General features: G+C 33.7%; 1 protein-coding gene across 2 annotated transcripts in view; it reads left to right on the top strand.

Moving 5' to 3' along the window:
• Window positions 1-7,354: 7,354 nt before the first annotated feature.
• Window positions 7,355-23,025, top strand: part of LOC128868518 (sialin) — a 74,039-nt gene continuing 58,368 nt past the window's right edge. Inside the window, exon 1 of one of the 2 annotated variants that reach the window (XM_054110695.1) lies at window positions 7,355-7,578. The gene's annotated coding sequence lies outside the window, so the exon portion shown is untranslated. Of the gene's footprint in view, window positions 7,579-7,650; window positions 7,827-23,025 lie in introns of those variants that run through there. The other variant, XM_054110696.1, reaches the window with a different exon arrangement.

Here is a 23,025-nt window from a genome sequence, read left to right as displayed (position 1 = left end):
CATGCACACAAGACAAGGAAAGGATATATATATATATATTAGGCCGGGTCGATTTGTGGGGAGGCAAAAAGTCGCCCATTGCTCTGTGAAAATCATATTCTAGGGATCAAAATAAGAAACTTTGCCGAAGGAACCATACCTCTAAAACGAATTCTGATGTCCTCCAATTTGGGTCGAACTTTTAGTGTCTTTTGTGGGTCGATTTAAAAATCGCCCATTGCTCTATGAAAATCATATTCTAGGGATCAAAATAAGAAACTTTGCCGAAAGAACCATACCTCTAAAACGAATTCTGATGTCCCCCAATTTGGGTCGAACTTTTTAGTTTCTTTTCTCATGTAAAGGACAAAAATGGTGATATTTTGAAATGAGTGTGCCACTGGTATGGATGGATCGGCCGCCCAAAGTTAGTGAGGGTCGGTCATACATTTGGACTCGATTGGAGCACTCTAAATGGGTCAAAGTAGGATTTTCCGTTCGACCCAAACTGGGGGACATCAGAATTCATTTTAGAGGTATGGTTCCTTCGGCAAAGTTTCTTATTTTGATCTCTAGAAAACGATTTTCGATCGACGTCTTCATAACCAGCCCATATTAACGCCTTGTTGAAAATTTCAACTGCTTCAGTCGGCTTAATTTTCTCCACTTGCTCTGCTCCTCGATATTTTCGTTCCATTCATGAATGGCTGGTAACGTGAGTTCAATCTGAAGTTTTTAATAAAAAAAGTGTTTTCAATAACCCACATACATATATTTGAGCATATCTGCGAACACGAACGAGCCTCAGGATTGAAACTACTAAGGAGATCGACGATGTTGCTCATCAAGGTGCAAAGTTCAGCTTCCCATTTTTCTTTTAAGACCGCAAACGGAACATTATCTTCGGGATCATCATTGTTTACCGCAAAATTTAAAAACTGTTCCAGCATTTAGTTAATGTTGCTTCACCAACACGAAACCAAGCCACATCCAAAAGATTTATAGCTGTTTTTAAGTTAATTTTTTTCAACGACTCGAGCAAATCAGATTTTGTCGCTGCTAATGAAGCTAGACTACTGTTTCTGTAATGCAACTTAGTGATTTTTATTGCATTCTGATCTATTGGTTGAGTAACGTTTGGTGGCATAAACATTGCCGAAATTTGCCCATTCTCATTTGTCAGTTCAGCTTCATTTGGGTGAGAAGGAGCGTTGTCGAGGAGGAGAGCTTTTATTGGCGTTTTCTTTGGCGTTTAATCTTAAAAATCGGACAAAATTTAAAAGGAATATTCACTTGTGGAACAAATGACTCATGAAACCATTGCTAGAAAATAGCCGACGTCATCCAGGCGGATTTCGAGCTCTTATAGTCGGTGGGACACTGAAAGTTTTTAAAGCAGCGTGGATTCTCTGCCTTTCCAATTACTAAAAGCTTAAGCTTGTGGGATCCAGTGGCGTTTGAATAGCATAAAAACGTGACTCGCTGCTTCTCGGACTTTACCCCTGGGGCTGTCTTCTCCAAACTTGACGCGTACGTTTTCTCTGGCAAAAGTCTCCAGAATAACCCCGACTCAACAGAATTATATAACTGATCGTTGCACAACTCCAATTCGGCCATTTTAGTTTCAAGTTTTTCTTTAAATGGATCCACTAGCTGAGGTTGCGAAGACAGTTTTTCGCTTGATATTTTCAGAAGACGAATACCGTACTTCTTCTTGAATGCTTGGAGCCACCCATCACTAGCGAAGAAGTTTGCTTCATTTTCTTTAAATTTTGCATGCAGTGTTTTTGTCTTTGCTTTCAACATTAGAGCACTTACTGGCTAGTTTTTATCTCGCATTCGGATAAACCAACGATAAAGAGCTCTCTCCATTTTGGGCAACTCTGAAGAACGCAGTGTTTTCTATTTCCAGGTCCACAATGTGTGTTGTTTACGCATTTCACTCAAAATCACTTGCTTTTTCGCTTTAGTGCTACAAATGGTTGATTTAGCAACATTATATTTCTTTGCTAAAATCGTGACAGATGAGCCTTTTTTTTAAAATCCGAGAATTTTAGCCTTTTGTTTTAATGTCAAGCACACGGGGGTTTTAGAACTCATTTTCACCAGAAAACATAAGACGAAACATTCTTTGCAAACCAAAACCGTGACTGAAATATATTTCTTCTTACATGCAATTACGAATAAAATGCCTATTTTATAATTAGGGGATTCCCCAATTTCAGAAACATCCGGGTGTTTGGCTGAGCTCCTCCTCCTATTTGTGGTGTTTGTCTTGATGTTGTTCCTCAAATGGAGAGACCTGCAGTTTCAAGCCGACTCCGAACGGCAGATATTTTTATGAGGAGCTTTTTCATGGCAGAAATACACTCGGAGGTTTGCCATTGCCTGCCGAGGCGCGACCGCTATTAGAAAAATGTTTTTTTTAATTTTGGTGTTTTACCGTGATTCGAACCTACGTTCTCTCTGTCAATTCCGAATGGTAGTCGCTCACCAACCCTTTCGGCAGCGGTGGCTGCCTTATTCTTCTACCAAGAACTAATTAAGAGCATGAAATCGAGCCAAGTACGGTAGATTCTGTTTTTATGCGGTTTTGAAATAGTGCGGTTTTTTTTAAATTAAAAAATGCATGTCGACCTATCGGGAGTTGTACATATAAACAAGATTCTAAACCAGCTAAGCAAAAACTCATCACAGATTACATCAAAAATGCTAACCCTAGAAATATGGAACCGCCTGCATCACCATCCTGATCAGACGAGTACATTTCCTCTAGCGACGGAAGTGATTTTACACCAAATCCTAAACGAATGCGCAACATGCGGGTATTGTCTGATTCTATTTCTGACGATGTAATATAATTTTTTTTTTCGATTCTGACGTTTCTTAAATAAAGATATAATTTTCAAAAATACAATTTTTTGTTTATGCGATTTTATTCAATTATTTCAGATTCATGCGGTCTATGGAACGTATCTATAGTTATAATATGGGACTAGTACCCTTTTTTTATGCGATGTAATAACATTATTTCAGATTTATGCGGTTCTTAGCACTTTTGAAACGTATCTATAGTTTTACTATAGAACTGGTAGCTTTTTTATGCTGTTTCTTGCGGAACGTATATACCGCATAAAAACAGAATCTACTGTATTTCTCCACGTGGAGAGAATCTGCTTCTGCCTCAGAGGTATCGTATAGAATACCTTCAGGGCTAGTACATATTTATCCAATCGCAGTGATTACTGAAAGCTGTAAACCATACGGATATTATGAAATTTAATAAGTGTATTTCTGCTCCATGTTTTTTTTTGTTTTGTTTTTATCGACAACGAAAATGTCATATGTGTTGCACACTATTAGGGCATTCCCTTAAACGCGGAAAGTATAAACATCAAAAATATCGAAACCATGGGATTCAGCAAATTAGTAGTTTAGTCAAATTTAAGCACAGTAGAGGAGATAAATAAAATTTAAATTAAATTAACTTACACAAATTTATTGATCGAATTGCGCTCAGCGATTTAGCCACGGCTGACATACTATTTGGCATAAGAGATAGTTTCTACTCCGTATGTGAGCGCATTTTTTTACTTAATCGCAGGAAAAAGTCAATATGAAAAATAAAATGAAATTTTTCATAACGAACAATATTTTTCAGTAATTGAAAATTACGTACAGTACATCACCTGCATTCCACTTCTGCCAGTTCCGTGTTCAAATACATTTATATCTAACTTTTTACTCAACTTGGCTGCAAAAAAGAATCATACACTGCTATTATCATTTTACAGTGATCAAATTCTTGATTTCCCTTGACATTATGAAGAATTATGAGGGCAACACTAAAATTTACGGGAAGTTCCAGGTTACATTCATACACATTTCAAAAGTCCTTCTTCAAAGTTAGTAAAGTTTTGTGGTTTTCGAGCTCTTTTTAAATTATAGATCATTCTTTTTGTTATCACTTGGCAGGAATGCGATTGTTTACAGCTGTAGCCGTTGTGATACCAGAGAAGTACACGCCTTTTATTGAAGTATCTTTAGAACAGTTATATTAGACTGTGTGAAAACATAAGGATTCTAAACAAGATCCCGTGTTTATCCTGTGCCTTATTGATTATAATTGCAAAATCTAGACAAAGTAAAGCCAGAGTCTTTTGGAAGCTTCTAAATATGAATGATTCGGGACCTAACCGAGTTTTCTCTTACCCCTCTAATCTACCTAAGCGCCACCTATCGGCCCCATTTTTTGCAAACTTAATATACATGACGCTGATTTATATTTTGGATTATAAATACGATTTTTCTAAATAAATCGATGGTAGCGCCAGCTAACGTTTCCGAATAATCTTATGAATCTTCCAAGTATACCTATATATAACATTTTTCCAGTTAAGGATGGGCGCATCAGTTGTATGCCAACTTTAAACGGCATCGACATTTTTTTCATATCAAAGAACTTGAATGTTTGGTATTTTTTGCTAAGGGCGGTAATTTCTAAAAGGCACTTGTTTTTATCATTTTCATGCTTAAAAGCCATCCAAGTAGCTCATATAATACACGCACTTGACAAAGAACTGGCTGCTATGGGATGGGCACTCGTTCGCACTTGTAGTTGAGGCTAAACTCTGCTGCAAGGTGGAATGGGCTTGAATCTATGTTTGTGCCGGGACACCGTGGCGTTCGAGGCAATGAAGTGGTTGTAGAATCAGTGAAATTTCGGAGTGTATACTTCGATCGGAATCAATTTTATGGTCAAGTTTAGCGGGAATAGGCGAGCAATACAAACGCCTGCAAAACAACCAAATGTTTCACGAAAAGGTCTGGCAGTGTAGCAGGTAGCAAACTTCCTTCTCAGACAGAAGAAGATTGGGCTACGGGCCGTACAGGAATAATGATGGCGCATAATCATGAGGACGACATTTGGTCTCCATAGGTATCATCGGCAATCCATTGCGTACATCTTGTTTGGAAGATGAAATTTCTATACAGAATTTTCTCTGCCGCTGTTTGGCTATCGCCAGAATTTGAAGATAATTTTTGGATCGGATGTATTGAGAGAAGCTACAATTCTGTTCCTCTCGACAACCTGCTAAGATTTAAAAAAAAATCTGTGAAGTTCGCAGAGGTGGAATGAATCCTCACAACTCCTGTCTCCGCCTATTTTTTAAATCCTCAATCCAATGCTAGTCAGTTGTATGTTACCGGAGTGACACGGATTTATAAGTATATCCAGCCAAGCATTTTGATTCCAGCACTATTCCCATACATGTATGGGGTATGTTTATGCTGCCATAACGACACTGACTTCCATTAGGTAGTAGTCTGGTAACTTATTTTGAAAATTTCGAATTTCGGTTTTTTACATATTTTGAAAGTGCGATATACTGGTAATATACTGTAAAAATTTTAGACCAAAATGCGAAATATTGACGAAATTATAGCACATACATGAGAGCGGCTCGTACTTGCGCGGCTCAATTGCTAAAACTTTAAACGAGTTTTTCTCAAAACAACGTTTTTCCGGATGGGCGTCGTGAAAACAAATTTTCTATCTAACGGATTGACCTGAAATTTAGATACGTTTTTCTACAAATCAATAGTTCTGGTGGGTAGTAGATTTAATTTATTTCGTCACTAACTTTCCATTTTTTAGTCCGATTTCCACTTAAAAAAAAAGGCAATTTTTTTACGAAGTCCGCCATTTTGTTATTTTTTGTCAAAATCATTTGATCTTCCTACCCGCCAGAACGACAAGCACACTGATTAATAAGCAATTTGTTTTTTCTGTTTCAGATGACCACAAGTGACGAAATCACGCCGGCCAGCCACTGTACTTCTTTTTTTGCCGCTTGCTGCAGTGTACAAAAATAGTATCAAAACATTGAAAAAAAAAAAATTTTTTTTGTACACCTTCTGATACCTTTAATAACATATCAGAAAATCAAACCGATTGAATTTTATTTTCCCTTCCAAAAAATGTCCCAAACATGGCCTCAAAAAACGTGTAAGTTACCAGATTACTACCTTAAATCTTTCTTGACCATAAGTGCTATGGGAAATGTTGCCTGAGTGCTTGGGAAATTTCCGGTCATCCACAATTTCATTCGAAGGCAAAAAATGAACCAATGAACACAGCAACACGTACCAGCGTGGCATGGTCGGCTACGACATAACATACAGTGCGGTAAATAACTAGAATTTAGGGACTTGTTGACAAATTTTGACAATTTAATTTTCTCTTACTTATTTTTATAGTCATATTCTTTGTGTAAAATGTTGATTTTTCTACAAAAACTATAGAAATCCAAGTTAGAAACTTCCTGGATATTAAACAAATTTCAACGAAATTTTATATATTTTTGCAATGACATTTTGCATTTTCCCGTATTTCACGTATGCTCGATATGCTCAACATCAAAAGGATTTTCGAAAATTTACGCGATTTTGGAGCCATTGCAAAGTCACTTGTACTTTATTGTACTAAATCTCAATGGTTTATAACCCTGGCCTATAATTTTTAGAAAAATTTCCATTGAAAAGTTCAAAATTAAAAAAAAAAATTCAACAACATTTCATAACTTCTTTGCATATAACGTATGCCAACAGCGCAAAAAAAAAAAAAAAATTAAAGATCAACGCGAATTAGGAGCCTCTTCAGACTTGTTTTTTATTATACTAAAATTCAATGGTCTACATATAACCCTGGCCTTGAAAAATTAAAAATGTAGTTATAATAATAAATACTAAGTCCTTGCTCTATAGTTATTAATGCACTGTATGTATACACATTGCATGCATAAGGATTCTCAACAATAAATCAAGCACTAGTTTGAAATTCGCTCTACTCTTAATTATAACGGCCAGTTTCTAATACATAAGAACAACCTTAATGTGCATGCGCGTTATTGTGTAACTAACATTGTAGTTATGTATATCAAAGTGATTCTTTGCATCTTTTATCAGATGATGTTTATTGAGTTGTATGATACCTAATCGCCTGTGTCTTTATCATTCAAGCTCTTTAGTATATTCAGTGTATAAACATAAGTTCATAATACATGCAAATTCATTAGCGATTACTTTAGGCTTACTTAGCACTACATACAGGTACTAAATAAATTTCGCTGGCTGCATGCATCGTCACACTCGGCTTTTCTTTCCCCACGCTTAGCATTTGTTGTATTCGGCTGCGCCAACAGCTGCCACAGCTTTGATGGCTGCGTCGAACGCTTCGAAATTCGCAACTTATGCTGCTTCTCACTAATTTTTCGTTTTCGGACGTATTTCGCATTCGACATAGCCGCGTTTGCGTTGCTCACGAGTATTGGCAGTGGAAGAGCGAACAATTTAACACAGACCGTTAGCCGTCAATCAATCGTCGGTTTGGCGCAAATTGAAAAAGTTAGTAGATTTGAGCCGTAAAATATAAAAGTTTGCCAACTGCTGCGACAGTACGTTTGATAATTTCGTAGCGTGCGGTACTTTAGCTTGAAAGCGAAGTGGTGATTAGTGAGAAGTTACAACACAGAAAAAATACGCTTGAATGCGAATAACAGTGTAATATTTATTGGTCTATTTGGCAGTTTGCAGAAGGTAAAGCTATGTTGAAGAATGGATTGTTCGAAGTATTCTAGATTGAAATGTAGTGCAAGTAAACAAAGAAGCAATGCTTGAGTGAACCGATGTTGGAGGCTAAAAAATTTTTGCAAATTGCAAAATCACCCTTTTAATGCATTTAAGTGCTTCTTTTTGTGAATATGCGTGATTGAAGTCGAAAAAGACATTTTTACTTGATTGCAACTAGCGAGAATGTGTTGTTAAGTGCGCTTTGGTTGTGAATGGTAAAGTAACTGCTTTTGTTATTTATTTTATTTTCTTAAGAGGAGTTTTGTTCAGAAATGAGATGATAATTAAGATCCTTAGAATAACTAACTCCATGCAATGCAATAACTCCTTTTTTTGAAATATTAATGCATAAATGACACAGAAAAATCTTGTGTTCAAAGTCAGTGGTTAATTATGGTATAAAAGAAAAGCCGAGTTAAACAAAACATAAAAATACAATGAAAAATAAACTAAAATAATAGTAATGAAAATATAAATAATTTTGATCAATGTGTGCTAGTAAAATATTCTCCCAACATTACCTCTTTAGTACCTGCAAAAATGGACCTCCAAAATGTGTTCCTTTATCAGTGCTAAGCTATTTGTTTAAGGTGGATTTTTCTTCCAAGCCGTGTTTTAACATTGGGAAAAAGATGCAGGAAGTCAGCTTGAATACGGCAACAATTCGTGGCTCTGTTCATAAAATTTATTATTATTATTATTTACAAAGGATATATACAATATAACATATTGTCTTCCTAGTAAAATGGGACAGTGTCTTTTTATTGCTGTAGTACCGTACGCGATTGATCTTGTTTGGGTAAAAAGGCTATGAGAATATTTTGTTTCGAATATCAGATTGTTGGGCCTATCACCTTACGAGCCTAAAGAGCACTACTACAATTCCAAATGAACTTCTTGGTGCGTTATTGTGATGAATAGCCTGTTTTCTTAGGCAACTGTGACGATGTCTTCATAAGTATCATACATCATTGCTGTACTATTTTTTAATGATGGTTTTTTGCGAGCAAAAAGACGACGATTATTTCGTTTCGAAAGCAAAAAAAAGTGCCTTCTGATATTCTTAAATAAAATTTGTTAAGATGTTTGTTGCTCGGATGGATTTTGGCGGCGAAAATGAAACAAACATTCAAATTTTTGTGCAACAAACATCATATACAGTTACAGTCAAAAGAAAGTGCACACCATATGTTGACAAGTTTTGACTATTTACTTATTTATTTACTTTCTTCTTTCAATTATTGTTTAAAAAAAACACAATTCATACTACAGAAAAATTTGACATCTTTTAATCAGAATTTCTGACAATTGCAGTTTTAAAGATCACTGAATTTTGATAATAAAGTGAAAGTTCAAGTAAATTAAAAATCTTGTGCATTTTCTCCATTTCACGTTTACTCCACATTTTTATATGAAAGAAAGCACCCAATATCGTTAGCAGAAAAAATTGTCAAACATCAACGCAATTTTTGAAACTTGCAAAATTCTATGCCAAAATTCAATTATCTATGAAACTGCATACCCGAAGTTTTTCTAAAAATTCTTAGTAAAAAGTTCAAAATTGCACTTTATTTAGCTTTTGTTGTGGTATGAACTATATTTTTATAAGAAAATAATTGAATTTATAAAATAAATAAAAAAGGGCCGTTCTACCAAACAAAAGTGGCGATCTTTTTATCGCGGCCGCTGTAGCCGAATGGATTGGGGCATGACTACCATTAAGAAATTTATTTAGTCAGAACATATGTAAATGAAAAGTTAATTTAAGTGAGTTATACAAAAGAAACTAAAAAGTTCGACCCAAATTGGGGGACATCAGAATTCGTTTTAGAGGTATGGTTTCTTCGGCAAAGTTTCTTATTTTGATCCCTAGAATATGATTTTCACAGAGCAATGGGCGATTTTTTTGCCTCCCCACAAATCGACCCGGCCCACAGTGCGGCCGATTCCCGAAAACCTGGCCAAAACTCAAAAAATTAAGTAATTGATTCAAAATTTCTTACTCGGGGGTTGTCGGGGCCGCTGATTACGAGTTTGATCTTAAAATTTTGAAAATCCACCCCCTTCCACCCCTATTGGCCACCCCCTCACGTGAAATAGCGTATATTCTAGAACATAATCAAGATGCATGTTAATTTATGTTTTCAGGGTCGCTGATTACGAATTTGATCTTAAAATTTTGAAAATCCACCCCCTTCCACCCCTATTGGCCACCCCCTCACGTGAAATAGCGTATATTCTAGAACATAATCAAGATGCATGTAAATTTATATGTTTTCGGGGTCGCAAGGTAGCAAGTGTTAGCAGCTGAATCTTGTTTTATTCAGTAACCATTACTTTTTTGAGTAACCTTTAATAGGTTTCAAAGCAGCATATCACGGCGTTGTATTACTATACAGTTTGAAAACTCAAATTTTTTAAAAAAAATTGCAAAAAATGTATCTACGTATTGCTGCAGCTAAAAATTTTGTGTCGAGGTATTGATATGTACTAAAGATTTCTCGTATTTTACTAACCTTCCGAAGATGATTCCATTTGGTTTTGTTCAATTTACTCCATTACAAAATCTTTCAAATGTGCACAACTTTCACTATTCATCGACAGTAATACGATGCTCAAACGAAGGCCACTTTGCGACTGAAAATACCGAGGATACTTAGGGTACAGGACGTTGCTATGAACGGTTTTCACTACTCAAGGCATTACTGTAGCCAACCCAAAGACAAAAAAACTCTAGAATTAAAGCTTAGAAGATCTGCAATCAAAATTAAGATTTATATGCTATTTTTGACTTTTTGTCGTTCATTTTTCGTTCTGGCAATAAAGAGAAAATTAAAAAAAAATTTTTCTACGCTCTGAAAATTAACCAATTAAAAATCTTTGTAAATTTCGAAAACAAATTTGTTGATAAATAAAAGCCAAAGAAATTTAAAAAAATATCCTCTTGTGTTTTAGTTTTGATTATAAAAAATTTATGGTTAATTTAAAAGGGCAATATAAAAAAAAAATTTCGAACATTTATTTATGTTTATTTGTCATAATGGTATTTAAGGTATTAGGCACTTAAATATCTGACACACTTTATTTAAACACATTGAGTTTAGAAAGACTTGAATAACTCTATCTTTACCGACTTTTTTGCCAATATCATTAATGTGGCAGAAGTCTTCGGCTGTACAAAAATAAATTTTATAATTCCGATAGAAGTATAACAATACCAACTTTTTTTATATGGAAAGTGATGCCATCTTCTGCCCATACGCATATAAATATTTTTTAAGCAATCAGTAGTTTGCCGCTTAACATCAGGTCTAATCTTGTTTTTATGTCTTATTCTAAGGCGTCATTGGCTATATTGCTGCCTATTTTCGTAATTCTATTCGACATTTTTGGGTTACTTTATTTTGAGTAGTACCGGCGTTAACTTTAATAATAATAATAATTGACACTTACACCCTTTGATGGGTGTTCGGTCGATTTCTTTCTCCTATTTGTAGAGTGCGTCCTGATGTTCTTTTACAAATGGAAGAAGCCATAGTTTTATGACACCTCTGAACGGTACTTGGATATTTCCCATTGCCTGCCAAAGGGGCGGCCGCTATTAGAAAAAAATGTTTCCATCATTTGGTGTTTCGTCCCCGAGGTACTACCGCATGGTATTCACGCACCAACACATTAAGCTATAGCGGTCGCCTTGACACTATTTTGCCACAAAAAAATCCAAATCTGATAACTGTATATGTAATCTGAATGATGTCTCATAGAGGAATATTGCTAATGGATTAATCTGGAACCCAAGTAAATCTCACTGCATTGCTATTTATAAGGAACCTTTTATACTCTGAACAACACACTGATAAGATTTACTGACACCGCCAAAAATCAGCCTTACATCCTTTTTAGATATTTGGCCGAGCTCTTCCTCCTATTTGTTGCGTGTGCTTTGATGTTTTCTACAAATGGAGGCACCTACAGTTTTTTGCCGAATCCGTACGACAGATATTTTTTATGAAGAGATTTTTCATGACAGAAAAGTATCATTAACATATTGCATTTCAAACGAATACTATTGTGCTAAATAAATTTCAGTATCTCTAATATGTTGTCTATCGTCTGTAATCTCTCATCTGTCATCTGTCTATATTTTATTTTTTCCAGCTTTCCCATTATCAACCTCATTATCCTATCATTTAGCATATTCTTTTCTATCTTCACAATTTCATTGCTATTTTAATATCTTTTACTATCAAACAAATGTACATAAATAAAACACCTGTTTCTTATGCTCGATAAATAAATAAAATTCCCCTCGGCAGGCAATGGCAAGCCTCCGAGTGTATTTCTGCCATGAAAAAGCTCCTCATAAAAATATCTGCCGCTCGGAGTCGGCTTGAAACTGTAGGTCCCTCCATTTGTGGAACAACATCAAGACGCACACCACAAATAGGAGGAGGAGCTCGGCCAAATACCTAACAGAAGTGTACGCGCCAATTATTTATTTTTTTTTTTTTTTAAATAAATAAATAAATAAGTAAAAATAAAAGTTTCTCCGTTTCGATACAAATAAATCTGATTAAAAAGAAGCTTTCCATTACAAGTTTTAACACTAAGCATTTACGACTTATAATTACACAATATGTCTCTAATAAAGCTTAATTAGCCAACAATAGGAAAATAGAGTTTGCAGTATATTCATTAATCAATTTACGTTCGCGTTAATTAAAATAATTGGGAATTTATTAGTCTTTAGTAGTAGTTATTTCCGCAACCCACATATTATATGTTGACTGTAACTTTTCTTCGAACTATTCTATTTGCCTGTAGCTGCTTTTTACCAATTTTCAATTTTCAGCAAGAAAATAAAACCCATTCAGTTTAAAACAGAGTGGAATGCTAGCACAATATGCAACTATATTTACAATAAGTATTTCATATGAGTCACTGCGTTCAGAAATGCATGACTTAAGCTGTCGTAAAAGTAAATACACTACGTGCCATAGAGGCTGTATAAATTCCCGAAATATATTTTACACTAAACTAGTTATAATTATTATATTATATTACTTATATTATTAACTATAATATTGCATTCTATTTATAACGTAGATTATTATACATACATTCAGACACGTGCATGCCGTTCTCAACGAGGCGTATGAGTGACTTTGCCGTGATGTATTGCCTTGTGGTGAATCGTTTGAGCTCATATGCATATGCATATGAATTTGTTTTATTTAAAATTTAGTCTATTGTTGTTATGTTTTACAGTGGAAGTTGTAAAAAAAGTACAAATCATAGGAATAATGCGTTAGCACTATTTATTACTCGTTTTTTAGTCGAAGTTCAAAGCGAATATTGCGAATATTTGACTAACTTATTTGTGAACAAAATACAAAGGCATGCAACTGCTTTATTGTTGTTCTTTATTACACGTAAGTGCTTAAGTTATTTTACTCTCGTTACTGCAATTTGTGGATATATTATATTTAAGTAGTTGGAATTACGTTAGGTTGGCAATAAAGCGACAGAATTGCTCTGCTAATTAAATGAAAAATGCAAATGATTATTTATAAATTTAATTATTAGTCCACTAATTGTTACAATATATTTTTGTATTATTACTGATACAAATTCGAATATAATTGAGCAGTCTCTTTTCTCATCAGTCTTAAACAATTTTTAATTTAATGTTGTGCTGAGGAACAGATGAGGGGAGAGATGTCAAAAGAACTTGTATGTAGAATAACTCAATTATATGCAAACGCCAACGATATGGCGATAGGCAGTAAAAAAAAAAATAAATTGGACTGAAAATTAACAGCGAAAATACAAAATACTGCCACTCTATAGACTTTATGGGCTAAAAAAGAAGCAATCATCAAAAGAAGTTATTATTGGGAAGTACAAATTTGAAGTAATAAGTACACGCACATATCTTGGCTGCAAACTGACAACAAATAATACTACGTCTCTCACAATAGACGTACAAATTCAAGCAGTTAATAGGTCACATGCACCATTTATAAAACTCATCAAATCAAAGCTCCATAATAGACTTTGACTTTTTTGGACTATGAAGCCGAAACCTGAGTATTGAGTGAAAAAGACAAGCCAAAACTACAAACCTTTCAAATGAAAATTCTCAGGAAAATATAATGATGAATTGGATGAACTAATGATGAATTAATCAAGAGTGAAAATGTAGTAGGTAACATCAAAGTGCAAAGAGAATGGACAGTTTAAGAGCTCACAGAAAAGTTTTTGAGACGAAGGCATACACCATCACATTATGAGGAAAACCAAGATCGAGATGACTTGATGAAATGAAAGAAGGCCTAGAGCAACTAAAAATGAAAAAACTGGAAGAAAAAAACAACAGACCGATCAGAATGGAGGCATAGTGTTTAGAAGGCCAATACTTACAAGAAAATTTATCGCCAAACGATGATGATGATAATGATTCAGTTTGCTATTCGATTCGTTCTTCGCTCTTGAAGCTTAAGTAAACTTGTATCCTCATATTTTTTGCGTCTATTGCTCATAAATCCTAAATCTCTTGATCTCTCTTTTTTTCTTCTTTATTTTAATTATAAAATTATCAAAGCGCACGAATAAAATGTAATGTTCTCCAACAACTTAATTCTGTTATAAGGGGATAGCGTGAGAATAAATTACTCATCTAATGCATCCATTCTCGATCTATTCGAGAGTTCAAAGTAATAAGTCTCCCTGTCTCCCTCGACTTTTCCTTTTCAAAGACAGCTTTTTTGAATCTTTTGAGCTGCAGTCTTTAGTTTTTACTTTGTTTTGTTACTTTAGTTTTAAGCAAGAATGATAGAAACAAGATTGCGCCCATCAGAGCGTACGTGACGTCACGTTTGCTGAGTTGTGCAGTATTGCCAACCATTTGCTCTTCGCAATAAATTTAGTGCTTTTTTATACCGAAAATGCGAAAATTTTGAAGTTTCGTGTTTGTTTCTTTTTGCGTTTAATCCAAAGCTACCGAAACTGTAAGTTAAAAAAAACTGTATTATTAAAGAAAGAATGTTATAAAAGGTCACTCTGAGAAGGTTTTAGTGCTAATGAAAATTAGTTGATTCTTATAAAATTTAGTATTTTGAAAAAATGGTGGGGAAAATCTTAAATATTTTGCAAATCATATTAAATTGTTCAACCAAGTCGTGGATCTGCACATTTTATAGTGTCTAATATTGTTGCACAGCCGCTGATAAGATTGAACAATGTGTGAATGTGGATTTTAATAGTGCTGATGGAGTTGCGCCAGGAGAAGTGCCTTGAACGGATGGTGCCACTGGATGGATGGCGGAGGCAGTGTACTCAGTCCGTGGATCGGTGCTCAGTTACTATTCCTATAGATATTTTAAAACATTTAACTTTAATTTAATGAAATATTATAAACATATGTATGTATGCTTTATTGAGGATCTTACTAGCACAATTTTTCACTGCACATTTCATGTTTTCTTATTTTTCACTTATACGAGTACACTTTCACGAATTATCTTATTTTTGCGTAAATATTCACTAAAACGTTTGTTACCGTTTCTTCTTATTAACGCACATTTCAAAGAAGAAACGAATATTCATAAACATCAACAATAACCGCAATCATGGGCAATGTGACCAGATCTCTGAGAAGACTTTAGTGCTAATGAAATTTTTTTTACTCTTATAAAATTTGATAATTTGAAAGTGCAAATTTAATTTTTGGCTCCATTTAAGGTTATGCAAAAATATTAAATGCCCCTCTCTCAACTCTTCTTAAGATTGAAAGCCTTTTTACACATTTTAAAAAGCCTTTGAATATTTATTGAATGTGAATTAAAACCATAGAGGTGTAATCGTTTCTTCCGGTCATCAATCCTTAGTGAGACATAGGGCATTAAGAGTTATATTCATTGTAAAAATAAACAACAAAATACCAGAAAATACTAAAGAAACCATACTGACATTTTTACAAAGAGAGTACTTTATCTAGTTACATAACTTCAAATATAGCAAAAAAGTCGTTCCCTTAACAAAAGAGTCTCGCTTAAAAAAAACCTCATAAATTAAATTGTACATAAGCTTGACACATTTATTTAAAAAAACGCACATTTTAAAGACAATTTGTCTCGCATACAAAGTTCTTTAAGTGATTCAATAAAAATTTGTTGGTTTATTTTCTTTGAATAGGCATTTTAATGCGTTTTTATATCCAAAGCTAGGCAACACTGCAGTAGCGAGAGAGAGATTTGACTGCCGAAAGCAGAAGAACACCAACAACACCTGCACTCGCGGGCAATGCCACCAGATGTTAAAAAAAAGTAAAGCTAAATAAAACTGTGTGAATTGTTTAAATAATTATTAAAAAATGTATATTTTACAAAATTATAAACATGACATTTTAATTAGAACAACTAGAAAAATGTCATGAAGAAAGAACTAAAACTCCGAGACACAAAATAATAAAAATAACAAAAAAAAAAATGATAAATCGAGTTACGAAAATGGTAATCTGGCCATACTGGAGCTAAAATCACGTAACTAGTTGTCAAATTCGCTGAGCGCAAAGTAACGGGACCACGATGGGCGCCATCTCATTATTCTTTGCATCATGGTTTTAAGTTACTTTATGCCAATCGTAGTGCTGGGGATAGTTTCTTTGACTAATCCTGCTAATATTGCAAATGTGAAACTCAATCACGCGAGAGCAACTGAATGGATTTGCACGAAGTTTGCTTGGACTGAAAAATAAATTAAATTAGTAAGCTCAGTCAAATGTGGCAATACAGGTGTCGAATGAGAAAAGATTTAACACAGTTTAATTTTAATAATATGCTTGAAGAGAGTTGCCACCTATTTGAAAAAAGGTCTAGTATATATAAGAAAATAAATAAATTATAACAATATTGGTTTCAGAGATTACATGTTTGAAAAATTTGAGTTTCTAAGATACACACATTTCAGTAGTGTTGCCACCTGTTTAAAAAATTATAACAATATTGGTATCAAAGGTTAGAGGTTTAAAAAATTTGTATTTCTAATATATACATATTTTAGTAGGGTTGCCACCTGTTTAAAAAGGGATTAATTAAGTTAAATAATTCAAAATAAATAATGTCAAATGAAAGAAATTTAAAAAGCTTATTTCAGAAAAAAATTGTTGAGAAGATTTGAAATGGTTAATTCAATTTAATAAATTTAATTGTATTTCATACGAAAGTGAAGCGGCGTGCACGAACTGACAAAAAAAAATAGAATAAATAAATATTTCAGTCCCTAAAATTTTTTATAGATATATTTTAATTCTGTTGTTTTTTACTAATATGACTTTAATAGTTTGCCTCATTCACTCATTTTATTTATTTATCAAAGGAACTATACATTTTTTATAACACGTTTGATTACACCCTATTTTATTAGCTTTGTTATTTGCACAATTACCACAATCAGAAAGCATTTGTATGAAATTTTGCGAAGAGTAGCAAAAACTACAGCAAATTATTGTCGAACAATACAAATTTTATTAATATCAATTAAATTTGTATGTAATGCCATAAAGCATACATTGTGGAGCTACTGCGGATCTTCTCCTTACTTAGGCATTCAGATTTTATTAAAGACTAATAAGCACATAAACTATATATGTATGTACACGTACTCATTTTAGTGGACCTCCAGAAAAACTTGTAAAAAACAGCTTGATTTTCATACGAATCCATCAATGGATAAGAAAAGTGTTAACAAATTGTATAAAAAGCTGGGTAGATTAAAATAACTCGCCGTTTTATATGGTTTCAAAATTGTAGTTCTATAAAATATTAAAAATTATTATGAATTATTTTAAATATAAATTTTGAGAATCTTCTTGGTTTGTTGTTTACAAATATTTTCTCGAAAAGTGGTACCTCATTTAAAAAGGTTTTTATTATACCAATTCGGGATTGCTGAACACGAAAATTAAGTTCATTTGTAATTTCATATGAGTGTTTTCGGCATATAGGGAGAAAAAATAGTTGTTTTTTAAGTCTTTTTGCAGTTATTGAAAAAAAAATAATAACAATCCATTAAAGCGAACAAAACCAACCTTTCCTGGATATTGTCCGAAAGTTATTTTTTGGCCTTTTTGCTGATATATTTTTTGTGTCAATCGGAATAATATTTTTTTAGTAAAAGTCGATTTTAAACTTTTCCGAAAATTTGTCATTTTTATTCATTAGTTCTAGTTGATAAACTCTGTAAAAAATAATTAAAAATGTTAAAATGTAAGGCAATCAAATACTTATTCCCTTTGTATAGTTTCTTCAGGTGCAAAGAGAGTTAGTCAATAGAACAACTTTTAAAGAAGTAGGTAATTTTTTTATGTAATCAATTATTTGGTTTCTAATAGTTCGTTTCGCTATAGGCAAACCTTTAACAGGCATAACTTTCGGATTTTTGCCATATCGCTTTAGGCAGCTGTCTGTTTTTAGAGATTTTGATACAAAAATATTATTAAATATATAATAAAACTAATTTATAATTACAAATATAACAATAGTAACAAATATATAAATAATTATAAATAACTAATAAACATAATTTTTCACATCCATTTTGTTCTTGTACTTATTTACTTTTTTGGCTGTAGGAAATGTTGATGGTATGGTGAGAAAATTTCTTATTTTACGTTAATGAGTTAAATGCTAAAGGAGTTTTATGAATTGATGATATATACACGTTCTAATATCCTGCATTCTTTATTTACCTGGAAAACACATGCTTTCAATAGAGCTTTGAAGTGGCATTGTTTGTTTCCTAGGCTATGTGAATTGAATTTGAATGTACTAATGAGAACGGAGTTATCCTATGAACTCGGACCATAAATACGATCGAGTAAATGTAGGAACAAAAATAATTTCCTTCCTTATTAATATAAGTTTCGCATTTGAGCCTAACTGGTTTGAACACAAATTTATCCTGTGAGTTTGAACTCAATCGGCTGGCTGTTTTTTCAGTTTATCGGTAATAAACATGTGCTGATAAGATGTCCTATACCTAGACCCCGAAGTTTTCTGAATCATCAAATTCTATATCGGTTGGTGAATTAATTTGTTTTAAAAACGCTTAGCCCTCTTGCTGTTTTGTAGGCTGGAAAATAAAGAATATGTATTTCTAATTTATCTCTTTAAATGTATTTTCCGGTTTATTGCAAAAATATTTGCTGCTCTTTAATTCCATGTAAACCATAGTACTAAGTTCGCATTTCACGCCAAATGGCAGTAAAACTGCATATAGAATGCATTGCCGTGAAGTGAAATATGCGTGAAACTGCATATGCATCTGTGTAGTACTCGGTTCATGCCGTGAAAAGACCGCGAAACATGCACATGCCATTTAAAATTGAGCGAAAAGTGGCAGTTCGTCGGAGAGTTAAGCGCCTGAAATTATTTATTTCTATTATTATTATTACTTTTAATAATTGAGCCGCTCAGTGCACACATCGACTAACTCCATAAAACGAAAAGTTGATAATATGGATTCTGATAATATGGATTCAAATATATAATGTGGAGTGTATAATTGCAGATACAGCTTTCATCTAACAGTATATAAAATAAATAAGAATGAATAGCCAACAAACAATCGTCAATAATGTTACAGTTTTTATGTGACTGATGGAGTTAATCAATTTGGCAACAGAAAAAAGTAATAAAGTTAAATTTAGTCTTTTCATTTTTAAGTTTTCATTACAGAAAAAGTTAGTTATTATACATTTTTATCACAGCTTTTCCATAAAAATGAATGTTGGAAGTTCGGTTATAAAATAATTTTCGTAATTAATTTATAACAGCTTTATGTTAGCGGTATTATTCTTTGGGATGATTCAGCAATATTATAAATAATGTTTTCTTCATCAGCTGTATGCGAGGATTCGCCATTTCGACTCGTTGACAAGTTCTTTAGTAATCGTATTTAACAGGAGGAATTTTAGCAGGTCCATCATGTCTCTCCATTTTTCCTTTGTCACAGTCCTACCTTTAGGATATAATAAAGGCTGATCTATATTTTTAAAATTTTGCGGTCTATCCTCTAAAGATTTTCTTATATTATTGACTTGAAATTCTGTATCTTCATTATAGTCACATTTGAATTGTATGACATAGGGTTTGGACCTTTCTAACTTTATCCAGCGTATTTTAAGCCTATTTACTGGAAGCCCTGTGACGGTTACTTTTCTGTTAATGATAGACTGTTCCAAAGGTTTTGTTGATAAAAAATCTTGGTGAGTCATTTGGATTAGATGACACGGCGCTTTCCTTTTACATGTGTGGATTATATGGTACCAATCATCTGGTGAAAAAATGTTTTGATTTTTTTTCGCACATGACTCAATAATGGCAAAATCTGAGTCATTGGGCAAATAGCTGTGTCCACTTACCAAAAATTTCATGTCAATTGATTCAGCTTTGATTTTCGTGCTTTGAACAAGTTTCAATAAACTTAAGACGGTTTTAATATCTCTGTTTTGACCGGTACACGAATCCGAATATGTTATTATTTTTTCGAAGTTTGCCGCGTAAGTCTTCATGTACTGAAACGATTTATATTAGAGTATGGAGTTAATCGAAATGGCTTTTGAAATAAATTACTTATTATTCAGTTGCCAAAAAAATGTTCCATTTAACGGTGCTAATATTCATTATTCAGGAAAGTTATTATAAATATAAAAAAGTTATGACTATACCAAGGGCTTTGGCACTTAAATTTAAGATTTTCCAAAAAGTGGAGTTAATCGATGTGTGCATGGAGCGGCTTAATTATCTATAGTTTCTAGTGCCTAATTGTCTATAGTCTTAATAATTGTCTAAAGTGTCAATATATATGTATGTGTATGAATTTGTTTAAAAACCCTTTTCTTATTATCTTTCTCATGAATTTAACATTTCTTCCATTTAACAATCAATGTTGCTAGCAACATTTCATGGCAAGTCAAATGCATGTTGCTGGCGAAATTTCACCTTAAGAGGTTAGTTGATTGCAGGTGTGAGATATACTTATATGTATATATTATATATATTTAAATGTTTTGCTGCTTACAAAAAATGAAAATAATACTTTTGTTCACTTTTGGCGGAAAGTAACAATAAAACTACCCTCTTTTTTATACAGGGTGGGCCAAATAAGACCTACTCAAGTTAAGCACAAATAACTTTTTTATTTTTGGACATATTGATTTTTCTCTTTTTGTAGGTTATAATTGAATTGTTGGAAATTTATTATGGAACCCTATAGTACAGCACAACGCGTTAAAATGATCGAGTTTTCCTATTCTTGACAACGATCAATTGTTTTAACGTAGCGTAAATATCGGAAACATTTTAATTCCAGGTCAGCTCCCAGAGCCTTTATGATTAGGAGTTTGGTCGGTCGTTTTGAGGAACTGGGTTTAGTGGCTGACCGTCCTGAATTAGGTGCCCATCGAAATATTCGCACTGAAGAGAACATGGGAACTGTGCGGCAGAGTGTTGCAGATGATCCATCTGTCTCAACTCGCCGTCGTTTCAACCAATTTTTCATTTCCAGAACGAGATTGCGTAGAGTTTTAAAGTTTGATCTTAAGATGTACCCATACAAAATTCAAATTGTGCAAGCACTGCTACCGCAAGACCACCAACAACGACTACAATACGCAATTCGTTTTACACAATTAGCCACACAAATTGATTTTTTAAATAATGTTTTGATGTCGGATGAAGTGCATTTCCATTTAAATGGTTATGCCAACAAATAGAACTGTTCACAACTCAAATTGACAGGTGAAAGAAAACAAGAACTCAAAGTTACATCTATATAAAAGTGCATACACACTTACACATATACAGGGTGAACAATATGAAGTGTTACCAACTTCACACTGCTTGTATCTGTAAAACAGATGTGAACATCAACGTCAAAATTGTTCTAATGACAGTTCAATATATTGTTTATAAGCCATCAAAAGCATTTGCGTCTCAGTTTTGCTGGATGGAATCCAAACGTAATAGTGCGATTGCGTTATATTTGGCTGGAAAATCACAACCAGCCATTGTTCGTGAGCTCAGCCACCTCAAAGTGAATAAAATGTTTGTGTATCGCACTATAAAACGTTACAATGATACTGGTAGCATTGCAAAACGTTATGGAGGTGGACCAACAAAAAACCGAAACAACGCCAGAAATGGTTCGGAAAGTGAAATCTCGACTTGAACGAAATCCACGTCAAAGTGCAAGAAAAATGGCCAAAGAACTGAAAATATCGCAAGACAACATTCGACGCATATTGAAAAATGAGCTCAAGGTCAAGGCTTACAAGTTCCAAATAGCACCCAATATTTCACCCCAGCAAAAAAAAGTCGGTTCGAAAGAGCAAAGGAGTTGCTGCGCTTGCACGAACGTGGCGAATTTCCTAACATTGTGTTTTCTGATGAAAAAAATTTCCCAATTGAGCAGTTCATAAACACTCAAAGCAATCGTGTTTATGTACTTGACCGAACGCTCATACGAGAATTTGAGCCTACGGATGGCCACTCGAAGCAATTTCCCATCGCAAGTAATGGTTTATGCCGCAGTGATCGCTGATGGACGCTCTCCAATCGTTTTTATCGAGCCTGGTGTCAAAGTGAATGCGACTTATTATCGGGAAAATGTTTTAGAAGCTGCTTTAGAGCCGTGGACACGCAAACATTTTGGTCGTAGACCATGAACGTTCCAACAGGGCTCGGCACCGTCTCATAAAGTTCGTGTGAACCAAGAATTGTTAAAAAATCATGCTCCACACTTCATTTCGTCCACACAACGGCTTTCGAATTCGCCAGACGCAAATCCGATGGACTATTCCATCTGGTCCATTTTGGAGAGCAAGGTGAGGACTAAAGAATATGCCAGTATGGATGTGCTGAATAAAGCGATTATACGAGAATGGGCCAAAATACCTCAAGATCACATTCGTGCAGCATGCAACTCATTTTTGACCGTTTGAAGGCTATGGTCAAGGCAAAAGGTGGTCATATCGAGCTAAAGTGAATATAGTATGTTGAAATTGTAATCATTTTTAAACAATTTTGTTAAATAAAACTAATTCCACACAAAAAAGTTATGGTGTTTTGAATAGATAACACTTCATATCGTTCACCCTGTATTACTTCGGAAGAATACTAAATTGTTTTCTTTAACATTCGTTGATAACCCTTTTGTAGATCCACTATCTGGTCTGGAGCAACTTGTATCAATAAATATTAGTTTAATGACTTAATATTTACATAACTACACTAAACTTAAAAAAAACTAAAAAAAATTAAATTAGATGCTATAATTTGCTAATTTTAATAATCTGGTTTCTATTAAGCGTAAACTTGAATCCATATAATAATTTTGGGTGCTCACCAGTCG

Source organism: Anastrepha ludens, chromosome 6, assembly GCF_028408465.1.
Source record: "Anastrepha ludens isolate Willacy chromosome 6, idAnaLude1.1, whole genome shotgun sequence".
NCBI classification, from domain to species: domain Eukaryota; kingdom Metazoa; phylum Arthropoda; class Insecta; order Diptera; family Tephritidae; genus Anastrepha; species Anastrepha ludens.
Note: the sequence above shows the minus strand (reverse complement) of the source record. Positions and strands in the feature narration are given on the sequence as shown.